Source organism: Charadrius vociferus, unplaced genomic scaffold (assembly GCF_000708025.1).
Source record: "Charadrius vociferus isolate BGI_N301 unplaced genomic scaffold, ASM70802v2 scaffold365, whole genome shotgun sequence".
Taxonomy (NCBI): domain Eukaryota; kingdom Metazoa; phylum Chordata; class Aves; order Charadriiformes; family Charadriidae; genus Charadrius; species Charadrius vociferus.
This window is the reverse complement of record NW_009648559.1, coordinates 1802997-1823178: the sequence shown is the minus strand read 5'-3', so window position 1 is coordinate 1823178 and position 20182 is coordinate 1802997.

Here is a 20182-nt window from a genome sequence, read left to right as displayed (position 1 = left end):
GTGCAAATAATGAAGTAACATTTGTAACAGATTTGGATTTCTGAGTCTAGTAGAATATGGCTCATTTTCCTTCAGGATCATTGCAGGAATCTCAGCTAAAACCTTACATCTGCCAGAATACAGGATTAGACAAATTGGCAGGTGGTAATAGATTCAGAAGTTAAAAGGAAACAAACTGAGCAGCAGGATAAAATCAGGGCAAGGTAATTAACATTCTGTTTATATTTTCAAAGAAGAAACAACAGGAAAAGAACAGATGCAGGTTCATATTTGTGGACACTCCCAGGAATTTTTTGCTTTAGGTAAAACAGTAAGAACTGCCCAGAAGCTGTGGGACTCAACTGGCCACTCTGGTGAAAGAGGTCATATTGGACCGAGAAGCAAGAGGCGTAGAAGGGTGTCATTTAACACACATGGTTGCTTCCTGCAAAAAACGGTTTCTCAGCTCCGGATGCGCTTGTGGAAAAAAAAAAAAAATCACCAGGGAGCAACTAGAATTTAGAAATTATAATATAAATTAAAAGTGCTATCAGAGCTATTGGGAGTTTGTTTAATAAGGCAGATTTTAGTCTGGCATGGTACCTTAACACACCCGAAGATATATAGTCAGCCCAGGAGCTACAGGGAAAAGCAGAACAATCATGCAGCAATCAGTCATTTTTTAAAATACCACATGGGGCACATGGCAGAGAACTGAGATTATTCTTCCTACAGTACATACTGCCAGTACGGTGTTCTTTTAGGGGCTGATTCAGAAGTCAGTTTGGTGGAGAGGGGATTGGTTTGATATCAAAACACATAAGGTTTTGAGGACCTTACCAAAGGAAAGAGAAACCAGATATAAAATGCTGGCCCCAGTGAGGGCTATTACAAAATTCCCAGCTGTCCGAGATGGACCAGATCATTAGTGATTAAGTACTCCTGCAGCTTTGCAGAAATCAAATAAGCTTCAATTTCACCCTGTTGGCCACAGGCTTGATGTAGCGACTGCTGAAATCTTTGTAAGTTTTTTTCAATAGTCTCTGTGAGCTTTAAAACATACCCCCATTTGGAATCTTTAGTCTTTTACCATTAGTGAGCACAAGAACTACTTGTGCATCTCATTTTCACTTCTCCACAATAATAATTTTAAAATTTATTAAATTAAGTTAAATGATTTAAAATAATTTTACCAGTTTGTTTGAATTATATCAGTAGTTTTATTTAGGCCTGTAAATATATAGCAATTGTGTCTGAATAACCAAGCAGAGGTGATTTTGTGCAGAGAGAAAAAGAAATTCTCATTGTTTTTCTCCTGTGTAGCAATTTATACTAAAGTAGGATTGTCTTCTCTTCTAGGGAAAAGAAAAAAAAAAAAGTTTAGATGTTGGTGAAGGGGAACGCTGATGCAAAATGCCTTCCCAAATGGTCTCTGCAGCCTCAAAAGGTGAGAATTTATCCTTTAATTTCACATATATTTAGAGTGACTTTCAGTGAGGTATGGTTTGAACAGCAGGTAGGGGGTAAGGCATTCATCAGGCTAAGGCATAACTATGGAACCTGAGAGAGATGGTGAGTACCCCTTTTTTATTTCACTTTTTAGGTCAAACCCCTTAAACCAGTCTGTATCTCAGTCCCTTCACTGCTAAAATATGGATCATATTCCCCAATTGCACGACGCATTAAGTATCGCGTCGTCCTTAACATTTATAAATGCTTTGCAGTCATTCACTGTGAAGTCATATAGATTTGCAAGATATATTATTATTTTGTGTAATGCAAACACATGATAATAGAAGGCAAAGCCTTTCATGCAGTGCTAGGAACACCCAATACGACTCATTTGGAATAAAATTTTCATTCCAGTCTATTTCAAACGTACATGCAATGCTACTGTTATGCCATCTCAAGTTCCTTATGACCATATTAATCTACTTGCAATGGACTATAGCATGGTGCTACAAGGTCATCTTGTCTGAAGAGGGAACCTGTTGATTTTTGTGTATATTAATCCAGTGTACCATTCATGGCATGGGTTTATTTTACATGAATAGATTTGGTTGTTATGGCAGCAGTGTTTGTCTGCTGTTGTCTTTCTGTGTTGTTGTGTTATGCTAGGTGATAAAATATGTAAAATACATAAAATATTTCAGGCCTTTAGCTATATATGTTAAAGTTTTACTGAGAATCTTCTATAGTAAACTGATTTTTCTCTGAGATGTGGTGGTTACATTGTTTTTAAAAGTTTTCAACTTTTCCTTTTTTTTTAATAAGGAACATAAAGGGAGATTAAAAGCAAATTTCATTTGAACAATTGATTTTTAATTTATTGTTTCTGCATGGGGCTTTTGCAGAGAACCTAGATATATACATTTTGCACATCATCTCCTTGTGTGTGGGTATGTAGGTAGAAGAAGCGGGGCACAGAGGGCGGATTTACATTCCCCCCCTTTATTTTTTTAAGAACTATATCAACTTGTTTAAGCTGCAGTGTACATAACTCTATGTTATATAATGTCAGAAACATTTTGTTGAAATTGAGTTTTGCTATTTGTCTGGTATATTAAATTAGAAGAACAGTAATCTTTCTTTTACTAACTCTGTTCTTTCTAACCCAGTGACCCAGATCCAAGTGAGTTTCCTTAAGCTCAGAAATACTATTTCACAGAATGGACTGTGCATTTGTTCTAGTTCTACCTTTTATTTATTGTTTTCCTTATGGAAGGTATTTTCCGCTGGTTGGTTATGTATTCTTCCTGTTTGTTTGCTTCTGGTTTAAAGTAAAGTTAAGATAATAATGGTTTACCAACATGCCTTAGTTGGCTTGTCATGTTCCTTTTACTAAACTTTTCAAAGTAATTTTAAAATAAAAAATGTATCAAAAAAATGAAATTTCAGGGCATCATCCTGCAGCATAAGAAGTAGATATAAAGGACATTTACCCAACTTAAATAAGCACTATAACAACAGGCAGAAGATATTTCACTCTGTAAATTGGAAGGAAATCAATGGAAGCTAATTGATTTATAAAATAAATTATTATTATTATAAATAAACTATGAGCAGGTATACCGGAGCTTATAAATAAACCCCATATCACTCTAGATAGTTCCAACAGGTTAATCTTAGGAATCTATATCAGTCAACAAGTGCAAGGATGCTGTAACATTAGATGGATGGAGATCACCTGATATTCTTGGCATTTACCAAATGTTATTTAATTTATGGAAGCTAAATTTCAGCACAGGCAGGACTGCACTTCATGTAGTGACAAAATGCCCAATGTGCCATTCCAAAAAAGATACATTTTTAGACATCCAGGAAAACTGCAATTAGCCTCCGTCTCGCTGGAGGTCAGGAAATCTAAAGCTGTTGGAAGTACTACAAAGCAGATTTGTATTGAATCAACCTTTTGAGAAAAGTTGAAACAGTAGGTGGTATCAGGGAGATTTGAATACCCCCTTTAAATCAGATTCTACTGTATTCGTTTGCTGAACAAATTTTCACCAGCTTATCTGGAATTCTATGTATTGATTTAAGTCATGCTTCAGTAAATGTTCAACATGACTTCAATGGATGAGTGAGTTTACATTTATGGTTGCTCAGTTTAGTAGCAGGCAGTGCTTCTAATCCCTGTGGAGCTGCTATTAGCCATTGGTTGACCTGAAATTCACATGAGTTGGCTTTAATTCAGCGCTTGGTCTGCTCTGCATGGTTTGCTGGTTTGGGGTGTTTTTTGTTTAAATTTTGACCAGTGGCTTAAGCCAGCTTTTCTTGAGTTTTTCTTCTTATTCTTGAGAATATATTTTTTTTAAAAGGAGAACAGATTACTTTATAATGACAGAGAGCTTGTAGGAATAGTATTAAAAGAAGCTTTTCTGATGTAAATAGAATGGACACTTTTGCCTTCAGACTTACGTGGTCTCACTAGAATTAACCTTCCTTCTTTTTGTAGGATTTCTGTTTTGAAAATACTAACAATTGTCAAGATCAGGAACTGAGAAAAAAAGCAATGGGCAAACAAGAATTATCATGTATTTGAATAAAGATAACGGGAGCTAGTCATATATCACATGGATGGAGACCATGATGTCCAACGCCAGTGCTAGCTTTCTCATTTATGTTCTTTTGTCATTGGACTCCGGGAGAAGCCAACACAGCCCTTAATAAAAACACCTTTCTACACCCCTGAGCTGTATTGACTGTATCTCACCTTTGAGTTTTCTCCTCTGTGAGGACACACATCATTTTTCCTTAAGCGATCATCCTAGCTAAAAGTTTGCTAAACAGGAATCTGAGGTAGTCCAAAAGTAACAACGATTTTGAAAGAAAATTAAGATTAAAATGAAAGGAATTATTTTCTTAGCATATATAGAGCTCACTTCTTGTGAGGCGTTCTTAACTTACTTACAGGCATATCTTGCATCCTTTGAAATCCTTTTCTTTCTTTTTGTTTTCTAACCCTTGTAGTCAGCCTATCTCCACTGCAGGGATATCTGGATAGCAATCCTTTTTCTGGCCTGCAGGTGTCTTATTATCCCTTGTGGGCCGTGGGGCTACACGTACAGGTTCATCTCCTCCAGTGGCTATACTCAAATTTTCAAACCCTTTGTAATAAGGGAATGGTATAATTTGCTATTCTGTCTGCAGCATTGGTCACTAGTGACCTACAAACACTTTAATCATGATTAATAAGTGTCTTTTAAAAATTTAACTATCTAGCTGAGACATAACTTGTTCCAGACCATGACTTGTCATCTTTGTCTCACGCCATGTTTACTTACTAAACCATTTTTCCAGCTCAAAAGAAAACTGAATTATGCACCAGCTCTACAGTCTGCGTTTACAATCAAATAACTAACAGGTAATGACTGACAAATATGCTGATGCACTGTTAAACTTACACAAAGCCCTCTCTAGCCAAATGAGAACAACAGCAGAGATGGGAGCTCACTGCAGTGGGGTGACCTTTGAAATTGAATTGAGACCATTTGAATGGGTGATGTGGAACATGTAGCCTTCCTGGTGGAGTATCTTAGTTCCTGCATACACCAAGCTACTGTATGCAGGGGGTAAGGCAGAGCATTCTTCGCTCTTCCTTGCCTCCCATCGGCCAGGCTTTCTTCCCAATCATTACTAGGTGTCCATATCCCCAGGGGTCAGCCTGCAGTGCTCTTTTCTGCTTGCTGCTAGCTATGACACATTTGATATTGCTTGCCTGTTTATAACAGTACTTTCCAGCACTCCTTGGATGATCATGCTATTTCTTGTGCTTATTGTCTTTAGGGCTTGGCCAGGGTGGCAGGGAGGTCTGGGGACAAGAAGATGGGCAGAGAGGGAAGCAAGAGAGTGCTTTCTGTATGGCATTTAACACTGATATGTTTTGTTCCTTGCCTATGAGGAATACTCTAAGTGTCCAGACAGTGTAATTAACTTCCAAAGTTACTGGAGGGAACGTTCCACATGTTTTTAATAATGACCCTTAGAAACTTAATGTGACTTTTTTTTAGTATCATTTGGGTCCTGGCAATTTAACTTTTGATTAAACTGCAGAAGGGTTCCATTTTATATTAGAAAAAAATATGGCTGTATGTGGCTTGCAGAAAAGTACCTGAAAGATGTGTACAATCCTCAGTAACGAAAAGGTTTCTTTTTTTGAATGCTATGTTTAACAAGCAAACACAGTTGCTCCACTTTTCTAACAAGGGGAATATTGCTGTTGAGTTAAAAGTATGAGATACTTTTTGGAATAGGGAGTATTTCTCTATGCTTTTGTTGCAGATTCTTTGTATTTATCTTATTGAAAACTATTGGTGATGGGACAAAACTGTGATTTGCAAGATCTTTTAGCTTTAGAAGATCCAAGTCTGTATTCTCCATGTGTGAAAATCTCACTAGCTGGCACTACAAGGGCAGAATCTTAATGTACTTCTTTGGATTTCTTTTGTAGAGTGTTGGTTTGATGTGGCCTCTGCCTTTTTACTAGCTAATCAAGGTCCGCAGGGACTGAAGATGGGTAAGTAGCTATTCCACTTATCTTGTACATGTCCATATATACAAAGATACATGGTTACTTACCACAGAGATGGACAGGAAATAACAGTGAGGGGGAAGATCTTTACCTCATTAGTAACATTACATTTCCTATAGTGCATATTTTTCATATATTAAAAGTTAATAAGACAGTGTTAGCTTACAAGACTTAAAAAGAGATGTGATCATAGTAAATGTGTCTAGAGGTTCGGAAAATATTACTAAGATATCTTAAAGCCTATCCAGAACTCTTTTCTACATATTCTTTATATGCCGAACAATAGTTTGGGGGTTTTTTTGTTCCTTGTTTAAAGTCTTAAGGGCTGCAGCTACCATAAGAAAATTAATGTTCCGTACTGTATTGGTTATTACAGTTGTACTTTGAGGCCTCAGTCTTGACTGGGGCTTTGGGATAGTAGGTGTGGTACAACGCACTAAGCAGGATAGCTTCTGCTCAAAAGACGTGAAATGTGTCTGCACAAGACTCACAGAAGTCCTGATGCATCCCTTTTATAGATAAGGAACTGACAAATTAAATTATGCACTAAGTTACTAACCAAGATACAGTAGAAGTGAATAAAATCTTCTTTGGGGAAGGCTCTGTTTATCATTCCTATAGATATTGTGTATGTTTTGCAGTGGGCACACTGTCAACCAAAGCTAAGTTTAACATGCACATAAAAGGTACTTTGTTGGCATCTTTTCCTTGCCATTATAGCAAAATTACTGTAGTTCAGCTGCCATGGCTTCAAATTGCTTCTTCCATATATGAACAAAGTGCTGCTTGTAAGAACAGATAAGAACCAAGAATATATTTGGCACTGTATAAATAATACTTAACATTTTCATCCTCTTATAAATAACTCTTTTGCATTCTTCTCTCAAGTTTACACACATACCTGGATGGGGTTCTGTTTAACATATATATTTTATCCATTGTTTAGAGAAAATATATGGAGAGGAGAACTTTTCAATTAACTGCACATACTCCAAGAGTTATAAAGGTCAGTCACTTCTCAGGAAGCTTTGGAACTCTTGCAAAATGCTTCCATGTATTTATGTATCTGAAAATATAAAGCAAAAAATAGAATAATAATGATGTTGAAAAAGAGGATCCCTCAGAGAGTAAAAATATAAGGAAAAACCCAATAATAGCGTTGTCTCAAGTCTAGCCCAGTGGGTTAGACTCACAGCCTTAAGTAAAAAGTTGAGCGTACTGCAGTGTCCCTCTGTGCCAAAGGTAATTTTTTGGGAAGTTTTTGAGGAAAATCCAGCAAGGTGCAGTGCCCTTTGTGTTGTTTAGAGTCTGATCAGCTGATGCTGTGTGTTTCTGTTAGCTCTTAGCATTAGCATACTTCTTGAAACTAGTTGGACTATGGTCTTTGCAGGCATCTAACTGTCAAGTAAGCAGCTGTAATTGCTGTGAGGGTGGAAAAGATGACAATATTCTCCTGTCTGTCTTGTGTAAAATGTTGAGTAGACACTAAGTTATATCTCTAATTATGTGGGCAATTTTAGGTAGCTGGGCATAGAGGCATAAAAGCCAGTTTCTGCAAAATGTCAGCAGACATTTTAAGTCCTCTGATGAGATTTCTGGTGAGATTTAAGATATTTATCATAGCTTGTAGTGATGCTACCTTCACTGTTTTGTGATAGATCTAGAAACTTTTGATTATACTGCAGTGTTTTTAATACTGAACAGACAATAGTACTAAACTGATTTACTGAAAAAGGCTTTCTTATGCAACACCTATCAAGTATAGAAGGACAGTAATTTAACCTTCTCTCTGAAGTTATGCTTGCAGCAGAATGCAGACTCTTTCTGTGTATCAGTTTTGAAACATTTTCACTAGGCTAAGCATTTTGAGTCCTGAGTATGGGATATATGGGCTCACTACCAGAGTAGTTTTACACAAATACAAACACTTCATTCAATGACTTTCCTTTATTTACTTTTTTTTTTTTTAACTCTACTTGTGATGACTGTATTTGGTCTGCATAAAAGTGCAGAAGTAGTTGGAATGTTTATTTTATCACCAAGTTTCTATGATAACATTTTTACTAAACCCCCTTTTTTTTTTTTTTAAGATTCCAAGAGGGTACAATTGATTAGATGCATATTTGCTGCCTTATACAACAGATCACACTCAGCTGCACAGTTTTTCTCAGGTAAGTGAACTATATATTCCCCTTTCTCTCCCTTTCCCCATCTCCTTTAATTACTAAGGAAAACCAGACATCTATCTGCATGAGGCTTGTTTTAAAGTCAGTGCATAGGTCCATGGAAAATACATATCTAGTTACTAGGATTTATCCACTGGGGCTAGACAGCATAGATATTTCTAATAATGAATTTGAAATAGGATTTTCTTACTACACTAAAAAAAAAAAAAATAAAAAAAATTCCTCAGACTCAAAGATAAATCAAAGGAAAGTGGCACCCTGGTGGACCAGACAGCCCATTGGCAGCCCAGTCACATGAGAGCCTCAGAGGTCACTACCTCAGTATCAGCAGAGCTGTTTGTAGAGCTCACTGTGGAGTTTCACATCACGGCTAAATCAGAATACTTAATAATCTGGCACCCAAATTTCAGTTGCCAGGCTCAGTCCTTATGTGAGCCTTCATTTCACTGCTTTGGAAGCTACCCCTTTCAGTTGTAAAACATGGATACACATTCCTATGTTTTGACAACTCCAAAAAAAATTGAGTTTGAACGGACATTAAGAGGCTGTTCTAACTGTGTTGATGTACAGGTAGGTGAATTTTACTGCAAAAAATGTATGCTGTCCTCACAGCAGATACTTTGAAATGAGGAGGAAGGATTAACCGTAGTGAAATCTTCATTAGTTATGTGTTCTTTCTTCCAGTTTATGATACAACTAGGGGCATTACAGAATTTTCTTCAGAAGCCAACTTTTTTAGATCACTTTACTCAAAAATAGTTAATATCTGCTTTGCATGAATTTGATTATCTTTATTTTTTTTTTTTTTTTAGGGTGCTTTGATTTCTTGTGGGGGAATGGAAATGTAGGTCAGACACTTCAACCAATTCCCACACACATTCCCTTTTCTAACCATTCATAAATTTGGATTTTGAAAAGTCACAATGGGGTTTTCTGAAATGTCTGAATTTGTGTCTCGTGCCCTGGTTCTAATGTAAAAAGAGTCTCCCCAGCCAGTCCGTATCTCCCAGAAGTCTCTGAAGCCAAAAGGCTAGAGTGATGTCCTGTCCTTGCTGCTAAAGGAGACTGCATTGCAGAAGATGTAGTTCGATACGAATGCTCAATCTATACAGGAGATCAGGAGCCAAGAAATACTTGAATACAGCTCCCACGGCTAAGCAGGGCTCTGAGCACCTCACTTAATCTACAGTGTGACCACTCCCCATCTGTAAATTGGCATATACTTCCTTGTTTCACAAAGGCTTCAAGAGGATAAAAATCTGTGAAAGTTATGAGATTCTCAGATACTGTGATAAGTCCCAGGATAAACAAATGTTGAATGCAAAACAGCAGCTTACATGGTACATATTCAAGGGCATGTGGAATGAATTAGAAAGATGAAGAGAGGGAGCAGAAGAATGAGAACGGGAAGAAGCAGAAGGGAGGAAGGATACACAGTAACAGTGCAAGTCAGGCAGCATGACTAGAAGCTATGGGATGGTTATGCAGAGTCCTAGCACACTTTGAATTCATGCTGCAGTCTTGTAAGTGTATCTAAAGCAAACTGAGCCAATGGCTTACTAAACTGAGTTTTTTGGAAAATTCTAATGTTGACATTTTCATGAAGTGGCCAAGAGTAACTCCCAAAGAAGGGACTTTGCTGTGCACATTTAGAGCATGAGTGTATATATTAAACCCTATTTTTATTTAATATCTCAAAATAGTCTTTTTTTTTTTTTAAGGGGGTAGCAGGTTAAAAAAATTAATTTTCTGTACTGTGCCCTATTTTCTTTGCCAGTAGTGTCAGGGAAAAGAGCAAGTCTGGATATATACACATGCACATGTGTAAATAAATGGGAATAAGGCCATACATTCCTCCTTAGCTGCCCTTTCCTATCCTTTTCTTGGGTGAGAGTGCATATTATGAAACTGTGTACTGCATACTGGGAACAGATTAATGGATTATTTTTCTTACAATGGAATATAAAAGATTAAATGTTCACTCATTAAAAAACAAATCCCTTTTCAGAACTGCAGGTTAAGCAATGTGGATAGATTGGATAGAGAAACTGCTGCTGTTTTTCAAAGAACTGAAGAGTGTGGTCAGTAAGGAAGAGGAAAAGCTATTTGGCATCACAAAAAAGAGTTAACAAAATTCAGAGGAGAAAATGTGGGATGCATGTAGAGAAAGCTTTTAAGACAGTGATGTCAGGTAGATAGTTTTATCTTCCTACTGGAATGCGTGGAAAGTCTGCTATTGGGATGAAGACTGTATGCCCTTTTTGTTCCAGAACATATTGGATGTGATACATCTCTGTGCAAAAGGAGGTAACTCCCAAATAAGCTTTCCAAAAAGGATTTAAGTGATGCGCGGTAATTTATACTGGCTTTCTGCACTAGAAGTTGTCAAAATTGCCACTGGTCATATCAATGACAAGACACCACTCGACTGCAGTGAAACAAGAGTGCCTGTAAATTAGGTGTACTGATGTCACAGAATTTTCAGCAGCAAGGAACCAAATGGCTTAATGTTAAATGGAAGAACCTGGCACAAAGAATTTCTCATGATTTGCTGAGGAATGTCTCAACTTGGAGTCACTCTAAGGTATCTAATACTCATACCATTTAAAGTGAACTGGGCTGCCTTAGAAGTAGAAGAATAGTTTTGAATGTTTTGCTCTTTGCAGTGATATAGTTTCCACTGAAAACAATGGATATTAAGAAATTACCTGGCTTAGGTACATCTCTGTGTCTCACTTGCATGTACATGCATCGTAAGCACCTTCCTCCCCACAAAACCCAAAATCTCAGTGATATTTATAAACTTCAGAAGAAATTTTAAAATGCTATTTAGATGCTGTTTGAAATCCTATTAGTCACCTCGTTTGCATTTGTGTGTCTAGATACCATTTAAAATCTAATGCTAGGAGCCGATGTGATACTTTAAATAGAACTTAAAAAACATTGTCGTTTTTATAGTCTGATCTTAATTAAAAGTATCATATTTTAAAATCCTGTAGGCAGAATTATTAAGAAAAAAACAACCCACAACTGAAAGTAGTGACAAATTGGAAGGTTAGACTTTGTGTTATACTTTGAAAATTCTCTCTGCCAGTCACCAAGCAAGCTAGATTTTTGGAGGCAAGATTCAAAGTCCACTGAAATTAATAAAGTACTCTCTTTGATTTCAGTGGGCTTCGCATCACACCCTTCACTAAAGTATACTCTGACAGCCTTACACACTCTGTTTACTACATTTTATTTGAATGAAAGTGAAAACTAATGCAAGTGTCAAGAGAAAAACAGCTAAAAATTAAACAGGTGATACAGACCTGCTGAACAAGTGATGAAGGAGGTAGCTAAGTACCCAGAGGGGTTTGGGAGGAAAAATGCAGATATTATTTGAATAAACATATTATTTAAAATAATGAAACGTATCAAAGGTATGTACACTGTGTCCAGAATGCCAGCATAGGGTTTTGATCATATATAAATTCCAAAACACAATATTCTGGAATTTGTCATCAAAATCCTTCGATAGAGATGTTTATAGGTTCTAAATAGCATGGTGTATTTTCCTCATTACATGAAGGAAATATAATAAGGGTTATACCTTGCTATATCGTTGAGTAGGTTTTAGTTTAAAAATAAGATTGGTATATAGAATTAAGTTAACTTCACATCTGTTTTGCATAGTGGTTTTAATTTTAGGATTTCACTGCCACACCCCTCCTTTCCTCCTGAAGCTGGCAGTGGAAGATCACTGCCATCTACAGATTGGAGATAGTATCACTAATATTAGAGTAAATTGTTGGAACTGTTTCTCTCATGTTGGAACATTCTTCTTTCTTTGCCTTGAGCACTTGTATCCTCAACCCCTCCTCCCCCTTAAAAAAAAACCAACCACAAAGTCACCCAACGCACTGATCATAATCACCCTCATTAAAGGAGAAGCACAGTACTTTAAGAATCTTAGAAGCCCTGTAATGTTTTAAGTTGAACGGAAAAAAGAAAAAAGCCGTGATTCACAAACGTGCTTTCCATTACCTAGTATATATGTCAAAATTTAGTATACATGTCAAAATTATAAATGGCTTCTTACAGATTTCTCAGATAGTAGCTGAGAAAAATAACAAACTTTGTGGACATTTGTATAGATGGATTGAGTAAGTGGGTACCTGTCTTCCATGTATCAGTGCCTGGGTCATATGTGCAAGATGACCTATCAGGAAAAACAAGCAAGCATAGTGCTGTAGGAAGAGTAGAGCTATAGTTTAAGCTCAATTTAATCCCTATCTTTTATTTTCTTCCTCCAAAGAAGGGAGTAAGAAAGATATCTGATAAAGCTTCATGCTATTTTTATTTATTGCAGAAGAACCACACATTTGCAGCATATAGGAAAAGTAATAAAATTTGTCATTTCCCTCCTGTATCTTCCATATTCAGATAGAGAATTTTTAACTGTAAGGAAAACTTCTATCAAACAAGTCAAACATCAGTTATTAATATACAGTATCTGACGCTAATTTTAATCTCTTCCAATGTATGCTGTTTCACTGAATCCTTGAAATTAGTGCAGATGTAACAACATTAAAAATACTAGAATCACAGATGAGGCAAATTAAAAGTGGTCTGCTGTCTACATTAAGGTTAAGTGACTTGTCAGCTTGTGTACAATTTCTGCTGCGTTGTACTTGACACAGTCAAAAAATTGATAGGCAGAACCAAAAAGAACCTAAGAAGAGATGATGATTGATTTCCCATAGGTTTATCTAAGTGTAGAATTGGGCTCACTGAAATTATTTTTAACTATGACATGAGAATTTAAGTCTTCAAGAGATCACACAGCTGGAATAGCTAGGTAAAAAAAAAGGGGGATAAGTTAAATGCAGTAGAGTTAAAGCAGTTGGTAACTGCAGGGGATTTCAGCTACTGTTTGCCTAAATATTCTTCTTTGTGCACTGGAGAAACACTTCTTATTTGCTTCCCCAGGTGAGAGAAATTCCCTGGCTTGTTTCCCCTGCTGTCGGTATATCATCCTAGCAGCCCAAGCAGAATTTTGCTTTGATTTGGGAGTCCATTACACCATGAAAATCTGATTGCTTCAAGGAACATGTTCTGGTACGTACAACGTGCTTTTACCTGTACTAGTAACACCAAACTGGAAGTCTATTGCTGGAGAAGTTCAAGCAATAAAAGCAACAGCTAATCTGGTTTTATCCTAGGAAAGGAGAGGTCTCTGACTCCAAAGCCCCTTACCGTCATTGTTTTGTAGTACCCATTTCCTCTTTAAAATCCTGTGCCCACTGAATTGCAGAAGAATACACGCCTGGCTTCCTTAAAAACTTTTGAAAATTCAAACCCAAGTTCACAAGAGCAGTTTTCAAAAAATACAGGCTGAAAGTTTGGGCCCCACTGAAGTCAGTGGCAAAAGTCCTGTGAGCTTCAGTAAGGTCAGAATTTCATTCATGATATTGATTCAGCTGTTACCTTTAAATACAACAGTTTTCAGGTTGTTTCTACAGAAAGTCAATGTCAGGTGTGTTTATTATTTTAGACTCCACAATTTCTTTAGAAAAGTAAATATCTGAGTACCTTTACATTTCAACGAGCAAGCTAGGAAGTCTGTTAGGAGTCATGTCTGTTTCACACATTTTTAACTTCTATTTAATTGAAGTGGTTATCTGGTAAATACAGAATGAAAGCTGTGCTTTTTTCCCTAGTGCTCTCAAAGGGTGTTTCTGTACTTAGCCAGAAGGTGGCATTCATGGTTAACAGTTAAAGGAATTAATAGATGCTATTTCTTCTTTGCATATGAGGGGAGAGAAAGGTTTCTTAGTATAGTGGCAGTTTCTCAATTAACCACGATGCTTAAACTAATGCAATCAATTTGATTTATGTGGTCGTTGTTTTACAAGGAGGGGCAGAGTCATCCAGTAGTAGACATTAATCTTCATGACAAGGCAGCAGGGACCTAGCAAGTTGTATTCATCTTCCTGTGAAGCAGTTGACAGTAAAAGTCCTTGTCTTCAGTTACGTCATTTTGTTCCTCCAAATAAGCCAGTTTCCAATAATTTTTTGACCACTATAATACCCACTGTTATCAGAAGGGTTAGGAAATTCAAGGCCGGGGGGGGAGGGGGAGGGGGACGGGGACGGGGACGGGGGGAAGGAATTTTATCCAGTCAATGAATCTTAATCAGATTTTTCAAAGTCTGATCATTCCCATTTCTGATCCAGTTGGTCTATGGAGTATTGCCATATTTAACATCTGTGTCACATCATGCCTTTCCTGTTGCCTCATTGATCAACAGACAACATGTGATGATTCCCAGATGTTCAAACATGGCAGATCCCAAAAGACCTATTAAATTACATAGAAAGCAAAACAAGATCCATGCTGTAAAAGTTTTGTTAAAATCAGGTATGTCTGAATATTCACAAACTTGCTACAAGATACTTACTGATATTCAAATTGCTTTTAAACATCAGTCAAATTCTTTGAAATGTCTACGTTGTACATTATATAAGGACACTGTGTCACAGAGTTGATATGACTTTCTGTCCTGTAATCTGAAGGAAGGTAAAATAGAATTTATATATGGAGAAGATAAACCACTGGATTTTTTACTTTATTTTATTTTCTGCTATTTGTCTCCTTTTATTACATACAGTCTGTGTTCTTTCAGATTTTGCTCAGATTTCTTGGTGATTATGTTTTTTCCCTGATAAAGCTGAATAACTTATTATCAAAGCAGCTTGTGCATTACATTCTCTAAGCAAAGGAAAGCAGCAAATGTTATTCTTCAATGTGTCCTTTTTCCACTGAAAAAAACCATTATAGAGACCAAGACTTATTAAGGTGATACTTAAAGCTTTGTTCTATAACTGAAGTGCGGTTATGTGAAATTCTAGGTAAGATTTCAGACAGTAAATGTGATCCAGTTTATGCCAGACAGCTACAACATTCTGCTTTGAAACAGTCCTCACCATTTATGATACAGTAGTTTTACCATGAAGATTAATATCCTTTACACCTTCCTGAAGCCAGCATGACTCTTCTAGTTGCATTTCAATTTCAAATTTTGTGCTGGCTATGGCATTGTCAACAATGAGAATGTCATCGTTTTCTGATGAACACTGGCAGATGTGTGCAGAAAATTAGTAGCTCTATTTTGTCACCTGTGAAATAGCAGCACAGAACTCAGGTGCAATTTTTTTAAATCAGAGCACATTGCCACATTGACTCATTTCAAGTTACAGTTTATTTTTCCTTACTCTTTAATAAGAAGGAACATAGTTACTTTAGAAAGGCCAGCAAAAAGGGGGTTGTTCCTTATGTGGTTATTTCTGATACACCAACATTTGTTGTTGTCTTAAAATAAATAAGTTTTTAAAATAGGTTGACTTTTCTTCCCCAGAAAAGAGGTTAAGAAATTTCAGTTCAGAAGTGGCTACATGTTTCTTTTTGGTATTTTCCAATAGAACAGATGGGTTATTTTCCGTTATCCGTAGTGAAAAAGAAAAAAGTGGGTCCATTTCCCAACACAGCCTTTTCTCATGGATTTGTTACCTTGCTGCACCTCCATGAAGATGCTCCACCTGGCAACGACCTGCTTCAGCTCCTCCTCACTGGCTGGGCTCCTGGTTAGGCTACATGTCCTACAGAGCAATACTCTGCTCCCCTGGCCAAACTCACGCAGAGAGGTCCACCTTAGCACTCGCATGGCCACATATGCATTAGGGGAGATGTGGTCCCTTGAGGGAATATGGCCAGAAAGGGGGGCTGAAGCAGGCAGATGAGGTGTGTGAAGTAAAGCTGCTGTACTGAAAATGACAAGATTTGAAGTTTAAATGACATGTTTTCCCATTTGGTCAGAAAACTGAAATATTTCCCTTTAGGACAAATAGACCTGCCCAAAGGAAAACATCTTGCAGTTTTTTTTCAATGGTTTATCAAGTTAGAAATCTCAAGCATGGAGGAAATAAAAATGCTCTGAGTATCCAGGATTAGCACTAACTAATACTCCGTTATTTACAGGTTTGTCTCCACTGTGGAGTGATTTTTGGACATTCACATCTTTATTCTAATTTACATGTGTAACTCATTTTTGTTGAACAGTCTAGAGTTGTCTGTGAGCAATGGGTGCCTAGGTGTATGTTATTAGTAAAACCTCATTATTTTTACTGCTACCAGAAACAACAAAGGCACCTAAAAGTTACAAGATCTCCACATAGGAGCTGTTCAGAAGGCCATCCACATAGTACAATTTGCAAGATTAGGATTGGGAAGTTTTTACAAGCTGCAGTGTGACAGAGTTGCATACACAAAAAAGTAGGTGGTTGAGTTTTCAGAATTAGAGTACCTACTTACAGTATACACATACATAACTTTAAAAAAATATATCTAGATTTTTTGTTCATCTAAAATGTTTGTATGTCTTTTTAAAATACACATGTAATTAGAACCTTATTTATTAACTAATGGTGTAAGACCTAAAAAGCTTTTGTTTTGTTGTTGATACTTGCAGAACAACAGCCATAGATTTAGGAAAGTAAGTGAGGATAGAAAGTATCTGCAGGATCATGGAGAAAGAAGCATGTGGAATACAAACACAGGAAGGAGACAAGAAAAGACGCAAAGATCTGGATAACGGTAAAGCAACACATATGGAAAGTCAGCTTGAGAAGAACAATCATGTATGCCAAAAATAATTCACTAGCTACATTTAGTTAGAAGATCTGGGGAGCAAACATAAGCATCCTAAACAAATGAAGTAGGTTAGCCAGAGTGTCTACCGGCCCCAGGGTCACATATTCCTGCTCTAACTGCCAGCAGTGTCTGTGTGGAATGGGGAGCTTTCCAAGTTCTGGCCACTGCTGGCTGTGTAGAGAAGCCTGTCTGTTCTTTTCACTTTCTTATGAAATGTATACTGCAATGCAAAGCCATGTCAGAAATACCTGAGCTGGTTTATCGGCACAGAAAGTGTTATGATATGCAGAATTGCTTGTTTATGTTCTGGAAGCAAAACCACAGTGTTAGCCTGCTCCTGTACGTGAATATATTTTCATATCACCAGCTTTTTTTTTTTTTTTTTAAAGTTGTTTAATTTTAAATAATTGTTTAATTTAAGTATACAGAAAGGGTGCTAAAACAGGCTGGTGAGATGTCCTTTACTATCTTGGGCATTTTTTGTAGAAGGATTCTCTTCTGACTTTGTTGTTGTGGTAGTTTGCTGTTTTCCCAGTGTCAGCTCCCAGGATTGTCCTGCGACATCAAATGTGGGAGCTGACACTGAGAAAGTAATGAAACGGAAGAAATTTGGGACCGATTTCATCCAGTGTTGCAGTTGTTTGGACTTCATTCTGGAACACTATGTTATATGTTACTTCATTTACTTGGGTCAGTACTCAAGTATCAGTGTCAATTCAGTTTAGTGTTCCCCTCTTTTTTCTACAATTGTGCAAGCTTTTTCTAGAAGAGCACACAACCTTATAGCTGAATCTGCTTTATTTTTAAAGCTTTCTAGAAGTTTTCTTTTGTAGAGCAGGGTATTGGCTGACTGTTCTTAAAAATGGCATACTTTTCATAAAGGATCATCTTTTCAGAATGCCTCTTTTCTGAGCACTAGTTTTCAAATGCATTCTTTTCCTGTGACCAAAAAACTGCAGCTTATGACGACAATTTTGACAACTAACATGAAAAATTAAGCAGGTAATTTACACTGTCATTAAATAGCCACTAACCGTCCATAAGGACTGTATCACATCTGTGCCTGATAGTCTTGCTCACTTTTGTTTGCCTAACTCTTCATCCCTTCCCTGCTATTCAACATAGTGCTGTGGATGTACCATTTCTGATGTAGCAATCCTTTTTTCAAGCTGAAAGCCACAAAAGCCTATAGAAATGTAAGGGTTTGGGGTCTTTTTGTTTGGTCGATTTGGTTTGGTTTTTTGTTTTTGCTCTCCTTCTCCCTTGCAAGTATTTTGAAGATGAAGTTTGGGAAATACAGAGAATTCACATGTAGTTTCCATTTATTTTTCTACTATGAATCCAGAATTTGGGGTTGCTACTCTCTAATTCAAATACGGTTGAAAACCTCCTTTATGGGTCTCTCATAGGTTTCTCTCAATGACCTCGGTCTTGGTAAGCAATAATGTGGTTACTCAATAGGCTGGTTTGCCCTGTAGTTATTCTTGTCCTGGATCAGGTGAGTGCATCTGAAGTCTCCTTATAATGCCATGTGTAGAAATTTATTGCAAGGTAAGCTGATGCATAGTAACTTGTTTTGAATATTTAAGCCTTAAAGAGTAAATAAGCACTTTACTTGGGTAGTCAGTGTGGCCCGGAATCAAATCCAATAGAATTTCATCACAAACTCATCTTTCCTCCCCTTTTTGATGTTTTCTTTTGTGGTGGTAAATACGGAAAACCCAGATCGCATTTCACCGACAGATTTCTCATTAGTTTTAAGAGACGTTCAAACAAACATGGATGTAGTTGGCTTCAAATTCCAAGTAATTTCAACTGCTAAGATGCCTCTGGATCATTTTAAAAATATTTCTAGTTTTCAGTCTGCTGAAAACCTAATATTTCATATGGCTGCTATTGCAATTTCAGCTCTTATGGGTAAGGTAGTTTGTTCATTGAAAACCAAATGCCTATAAGGTTTGCCACATCTTCAGTTTAAATTTCTGCTGACTGCGGTTTTTACGTAGTAGCCACACTGAAATCCAAGTGAATTGTGAATTTAACCATTTATCCAAGTGTCTATCTTATTTGAATTTCACAGGACCAATTTTCCAGCCCAGTTCTCCCATATAAGTAGCCAGTATGTATTTTCTAGTCACTGCCTTGATTTGGGCCCCATTAGGAGTTCTCAGTTTGTACAAATTTCACTGTCCTTTTTAGCACATGTGATTCAATAACAATAACGTGTTGGAGCCATCATCTGTTATTCTCATGCAATTTGAGATTTACTGAGTTGTAGGACTGTAATTGTTGTTTAAATATCCGGACATCTAGAACTTTTGCCCTGAAAGCCCCCTCTTTGCCAGACTCTGTGAAGCATTTCTCACTATGCCCATGTAGTACTGTGCTTTGGCCTGTCTTCTGCTTGTAACGGTTCTTTTTAATAGAAGCTTATTTTCCATCATGTCAGCATTTATCTGAACCACTCCTCATAGTTTTTGTACTGTTCCTAATTTCCTTCATTTTACAGACTGAATTAGTAACTTTTACTAAAACTTAAGGAATATCATCCAGCAAATCTCAGTCCCTTTTCCCCATGAGATATAACTATGTCTGTGGTTATAAAGCTCTTTGATATCACTTAGCCAGCATATATTACTGGCTACAAGCTATAACTTTTGCTTACATCTGAACTGAATACCAGTCTCTCTTTCAGGGTGTCTCTACCAAATCATTAACACCTGGACCATTCAAGTTGGCTCACTAATTAGGTTTTCACCTTGTCTGTATCATTGAGAAATTAGGCTATGAAGTTGAATCTCCACAGGGCATTTCCCACTTGCAAATTCTTGTATCACTTCAGCAGAGACAACATGGTTGCTACCCTTGGGTTACAAGCGGGATAAAAAAAACCCCAAACTCAAAAAAAGGAAGTTGTGGACATATAGCCTTACTCAAGTTCTTTATCTAATCCAGTTTTACAGCTAACAGCCACAGTGGCTCCATAATCTATTGATGCCCTCCTTGACTTATTTCAAACTCCTTGTTTGCTTCTGGTCCATCCTTTCTTAAAGCCAAAGATTAGCCAAAGCCATCTTGTCTCCATAATCCCATGGTACACGAAGAGGTTGCTTTAATAGCATTTACAGAACTCCCAATTTTTTAGTTTAGGCCTTATTTTCTCACCTGAGCTCTCTAAAACACATCACTAATTTGAGCCATGACCAATTTGTCCTAACAAAAGGCAGTTAACATCTTTCTGCCTGTTTCAATTAGGAGGAAAAATTGGTGCTGAAATCAGGTGCTTGTGGCGTA